Raw genomic sequence first — 6,152 nt, 5'->3', positions numbered from 1 at the left:
CATGTAAACCCATGGCTTATTCATAGGAATGAATGGCAAAAACCACTACAATATTGTAATTATTTAACTGCTCCAGCTAAAATAAATAAATGTTAAAAATGTTGTACAATCATAATGAATGTGATTTGTCTCAAAACATTTTTGATTAAAACACTTGTCTACTATTAGCATAGAAACTAGGGTTCCTTTATTGTTTATTGCTTGGATGAAATTTTACTTGCACACTAATTCTATTTCTTCATTTTTAATTATTATTTTTTTTATTGGTGGCTAATTACTTTAAAATATTATATTGGTTTTGCAATACATTGACATTAATCCTCCCCAGGTGCACACGTGCTCCCCTTCTTGAACCCCCCTCCCACATCCCTCCTCCGTTTATCCTACTTCCGGGTCATCCATGTGCACCAGCCCCAAACGTCCTGCATCATTTGTCGAACCTGGACTGGTGATTCGCTTCACATGTGATAATATACATGTTTCAATGCCATTCTCCTAAATCATCCCTCTCCCACAGAGTCCAAAAGACTGTTCTATACACCTGTGTCTCTTTTACTGTCTCATATACAGGGTCATCGTTACCATCTTTCAAAATTGTTTGCGTTAGTATACTGTATTGTTGTTTTTCTTCCTGGCTTACTTCACTTTGTATAATAGGCTCCAGTTTCATCCACCTCATTAGAACTGATTCAAATGTATTCTTTTTAATGGCTGAGTAAAACTCCATTGTGTATAGGTACCAAAGCTTCCTTATCAATTCATCTGCAGATGGACATATAGGTTGCTTCCATGTTCTTGCTATTATAAACAGTGCTGCAATGAACAATCGAGTATACGTGTTTCTTTCAAATCTGGTTTCTTCAGTGTTTATGCCAGGAGTGCGACTGCTGGATCGTATGGCAGTTCTATTTCCAGTTTTTTAAAGGAATTTCCACACTGTTCTCCATAGTGGCTGTAGTAGTTTTCATTCCCACCAACAGTGTAACAGGGTTCCCTTTTCTCCAAACCCTCTCCAGCATTTATTGCTTGTAGACTTTTGGATAGCAGCCATTCTGGCTTGTGTGAAATGGTAACTCTTTGTCATCTTGATTTGAATTTCTCTGATTATACGGAATATTGAGCATTTTTTCATGTGCTTGTTAGCCATCTGTATGTCTTCTTTGGATAAATGTCTGTTTAGATCTTTGGCCCATTTTTTGATTGGGTCGTTTATTTTTCTGAAATTGAGCTGCAAGAGCTGCTTGTATATTTTGGAGAATAATTCTTTGTCAGTTGTTTCAGTGGCTATTATTTTCTTCCATTCTGAAAGCTGTCTTTTCACCTTGTTTATAGTTTCCTTTGCTGTGAAGAAGCTTTTAATCTTCATTAGGTCCCATTTGTTTATTTTGCTTTTAGTTCCAATATTCTGGGAGGTGGCTCATGGAGGATCCTGCTGTGATTTATGTCAGAGAGTGTTTTGCCTATGATCTCCTCTAGGAGTTTTATAGTTTCTGGTATTACATTTAGATCTTTAATCCATTTTGAGATTGTTCTTGGGTATGATGTTAGGGGGTGTTCTAGTTTCATTCATTTACCAGTTTCCCCAAAACCACTTGTTAAAGAATCTGTCTTTTCTCCATTTTATATTCTTGCCTCCTTTGTCAAAGTGAAGGTGTCCATAGGTGCATGGATATATCTCTGGACTTTCTATTTTGTTTCATTGATCTATATTTCTGTCTTTATGCAAGTACCATACTGTTTTGATGATTGTGGCTTTGTAGTAGAGCCTGAAGTTCAGCAGGTTGATTCCCTCAGTTCCATTCTTCTTCAAGATTGCTTTGGCTATTCGCGGTTTTTTGTATTTCCATACAAACTGTGAGATTACTTGTTGTAGCTCTGTGAAAAATACTGTTGGTAGCTTTATAGGGATTGCATTGAATTTCTGTTACTTTAGGTAGTATACGCATTTTCACAATTATCGGGGACCAGCCTCGATATGGCCCAGGATATCCTCGGGATGAACGGCGTCGGCGTCAGTGAGAGAGAGAGAGAAAGAAAACCCAAGCATGGGGTTTGCTCTGCTTACGTAGGCCGCAGGCACCCTCTTGAATCTCCAGAGGCACCCCACCAGGGCACCACCTCAAGTGGGTCTTAGAAGCCCAGGCAGATAAATAAACGCAGAGGGTCCAGCACTCCAAGGATCTCAACCAGAAAAAGGAGAATAGAGAAAAGGACAGAAAAAGAGAAAGAACGACATGGGGAGACCAAGCTTCAGTGAGCAAGGCCCAAAACTTTCTTTTCCAGTGATGCTTTTATACCCTAAGTTGTGCACATAAAAACTAGAGAAAGGGAGGTATAGACTCACGCCAAAATCGCGCGGGGTCTGCAGTCTTGACCCTTATCAGGATCAGGGCTTATTTTTGTATATCTCATGATACACAAATGTTTTAGGTGGTTTACATCATCTTCTGGCCAGGAGGCCTGCTGACAGTTTATGGCCCTCTCTCCTAACAACGGTTAATTAGCTAGAAAAAGTCTTATATTCTTTTAAAGTGATTTTTGTAAAGTCATGTGCTAGACACATGACAAAGTTACATTCCTATAAGGCAAAAGTGTAGTGAGCTACAAGAAAGGAATTTATTAACTTAAGATCTGATGTGGTTAAATCAAAGGCTACTACTTATACTATCTATATGTGATTAATATATTTCCAAAGATACAATAGATAAACTTTGCAGCAAGCATTGATTCAACAATGAAATCTTTTTTTTACTACTATTCTAATGATTTTTACTTCTTCAACAAATTCCTGTATTTTAGAATATTAGGCTTTCTGTCCTTGCATGGTTCGAGGCTGTAAACAGTCACATTCATAGTTGTAAAAGCCCGGACAAACTTGTCATGCAAGTTAGAAAGCTATCAGAGGGGCTTGGATTGGAACACTCCTATTAAGCCGAGGAGAATTTTTAAACTACAGCTCTGAATTAATGTTTTCAGAGATAGGTGGTTGGGGGGAAGCCCCCGTAATTATTAAAGGACTTGATAAGAGGTGTAAGAGAGTAAGGCAGTCAGACTCCGGTTTTCTTTGGGGTAGATGCTCAGGTAAGTCCAGGGGATTCCTCGAGTCCTGATTAGCCTTTTCCCATCAGGCCTCTTCCCCAATTGACCATTGCCATGGGTAGGATTTACCTCACTGGCTCCTGGCACACAATATTTATTCTTCTAATCCATGAACATGGTATATTTCTCCATCTATTAGTGTCCTATTTGATTTCATTCACCAGTGTCTTATAGTTTTCTAAAGAAGTCTTTTGTTCCTTTCCTCCTCCCAGCCCAACTCCTCCCTATCCCAGTTTTAGCACGGCACTGGCCTCAGTCTTGACAGGAAGGGGACGGGCCCAAGATGGCGGCAGCCAACAGCAACCACTCGTTCTACCCCATCACGGTGCTCATAGACGAGCTCCACAACGAGGATGTTCAGCTTTGCCCCAACAGCATCTAGAAGCTGTCCACCATTGCTTTGACCCTTTGGGTCGAAAGGGCCCACGGTAAACTTCTGCCCTTCCTTACAGAAACAGTCTATGATGAGGACGAGGTCCTTTCGGACCTGGCAGAGCAGCTGGGCACTTTTACCACTCTGCTGAGTGGCCTCAAGTACATGCACTGCCTGCTGCTGCCCCTGAAGTTGCTGGCCACGGTGGAGGAGACGGTGGTGCTGGATAAGGCAATGGAATCCCTGCGGGACATCTCGCATGAGCACTCCCCCTCCGACCTTGAGGTCCACTTCGTGCCCCTGGTGAAGTGGCTGGCAGGCGGAGCCTGGTTCACCTCCCACACTTCAGCCTGTGGCCTCTTCTCTGTCTGTTACCCCCGTGTGTCAAGGGCCATCAAGGCAGAGCTTCAACAGTACTTCCAGAACCTATGTTCAGATGACACCCCCATGGTGCTGTGACCCACAGCCTCCAAGGTTGGGGAGTTCGCCAAGGTGCTGGAGCTGGACAACATCAAGAGCGAGATGGGGCTGCTAGCAGTGGAGACATGCGTGAACATAGCCCAATTCCTGCCCCAGGAGGCCCTGGAGGACCTGGTGATGCCCACCCTGTGCCAGGCTACCGAGGACAAGTCCTGGCGCGTCCGTTACATGGTGGCCAACAAGTTCACAGGGCTCCAGAAAGCAGTGGGGCCTGAAATCACCCAGAAGAACCTGAGTCCTTCCTTCCAGAACCTGATGAAAGACTGTGAGGCTGACTGAGGTGAAGGTTGCCGCCTCGCACAACGTCAAAGAATTCTGTGGAAATCTCTCCGCTGACTGTCGGGAGAATGTGATCATGACCCAGATCTTGCCCTGCATCAAGGTGCTGGTGTCTGATGCCAACCATCTCGTCAAGTCAGCCCTGGCCTCCATCATCATGGGCCTCTTTCCGATCCCGGGCAAAGACAGCACGATCAAGCACCTCCTGTACCTCTTCCTGGCCCAGTTGAAGGACGAGTGCCCGGAGGTACGGCTGAAAATCATCTCCAACCTGGACTGCATGAACGAGGTGATCGGCTTCAGGCAGCTGTTGAAGTCCCTACTCCCTGCCATCGTGGAGCTGGCGGAGGATGCCAAGTGGCGGGTGCGGCTGGCCATCATCAAGTATATCCCTCTGCTGGCGGGACAACTGGGGGTGGAGTTCTTTGATGAGAAATTCAAATCTTTGTGCATGGCCTGGCTTGTGGATCATGTCTATGCCATTCGCGAGGCGGCTACCAGCAACCTCAAGAAGGTGGTGGAGAGGTTGGGAAGGAGTGGGCCCATGCGACTATCATCCCCAAGGTCTTGGCCATGTCTGGGGACCCCAACTCCCTGCACCGCATGACCACACTCTTCTGTATCAATGTGCTGTCTGAGATCTGCGGGCAGGACATCACCACCAAGCACATACTGCCCACCGTGCTGCACATGGCCGGGGACTCTGTTGCCAACGTCCGCTTCAACGTGGCCAAGTCCCTGTAGAAGATCGGGCACATCCTGGACAACAGCACGCTGCAGAGCGAGGTCAAGCCCGTCCTTGAGAAGCTGACCCAGGACCAGGACGTGGACGTCAAGTACTTCGCCCAGGAGGCTCTGACTGTTCTGTCTCTCCACTGATGCTGGAAGAGGACCCACCGCTGGCCTACGGTGCCCACCCTCCCCCGCCAGGCCCCTCCCTGGGGGGACAGTGGGGGTCCTTGGCTGTTATTCCCCGTGCATGCTCTGACCCCAGGTCCCTCCCCCGGCACGGTTCCTCCCTCAGACCGGGACTCCGACTTCTCACGTCCACCCCTCACGGGGCTGGGGGTGCACAGGGTGGGACGGAGCAGAGCCCTGGGAGGACGGGGCCGTTCCCGCCATGTGGGGAGTGGGGCGAGCACCCCGGTGGCCAGCCAGTGCTGCTGCATGGGGGCCCCTCCCCCATCTCCTCTGCCTCCCTCCCTTCCTCCTGGTGGTTTTTTGTGTTAGTTGTGCAGTTTTTATTTTATTCCCTTTCCCCCTTTTTCACAGAGAAATAAATGTCCAGAAACTAAAAAAAAAGAAGCCTTTTGTTGCTTTAGGTAGATATATCTCTAAGTATTTTATTATTTTCGTTGCAACAGTGAATGGAATAGTTTCCTTAATTTCTCTATTTTCTCATTATTAGTATATAGGAATTCAAGGAATTTCTGTGTGTTGATTTATATCCTACAACATTACTGTATTCATTGATTAGCTTTAGTAGTTTTCTGGTAGAGTCTTTAGGGTTTTCTGAGTAGAGGATCATGTCATTGGCAAACAATGAGGGTTTTACCTCTTTTCCAGTTTGGATTCATTTTATGTATTTTTCTGCTCTGATTGTTGTGCCCAAAACTTCCAGAACTATGTTGAACAGTAGTGGTAAGAGTGGCCACCATTGTCTTGTTCCTGACTTTAGTGGAAATGCTTTCAATCTTTCACCATTGAGGATAATGTTTGCTGTGGGTTTGTCATATTAGCATAGGCTTCATGAAGATCAAGTCTAATGAAGCCTCCCACAAGAATACTGAAAAGCCCACAAGCATGACAAAATTAGAGCCTCTTTAGCTTACTACTCCCATACCAGAAATAATATATAAGAAACTGAGCGATTAGGTACCAAAATACTCACCAAAATACTGGGATATTTTTAGTATCACGT

General features: G+C 45.4%; 1 pseudogene; it reads left to right on the top strand.

The window, feature by feature from the left end:
- The first annotated feature begins 3,382 nt into the window (after window positions 1–3,382).
- Window positions 3,383–5,110, top strand: LOC148773110 (serine/threonine-protein phosphatase 2A 65 kDa regulatory subunit A beta isoform pseudogene; annotated as a pseudogene).
- The last annotated feature ends 1,042 nt before the right edge of the window (window positions 5,111–6,152 follow it).

Source organism: Moschus berezovskii, chromosome Y, assembly GCF_049115385.1.
Source record: "Moschus berezovskii isolate FMDL1 chromosome Y, NW_MosBer_1.0, whole genome shotgun sequence".
Lineage (NCBI taxonomy): Eukaryota > Metazoa > Chordata > Mammalia > Artiodactyla > Moschidae > Moschus > Moschus berezovskii.
This window is presented reverse-complemented; position numbering and strand designations above follow the sequence as displayed.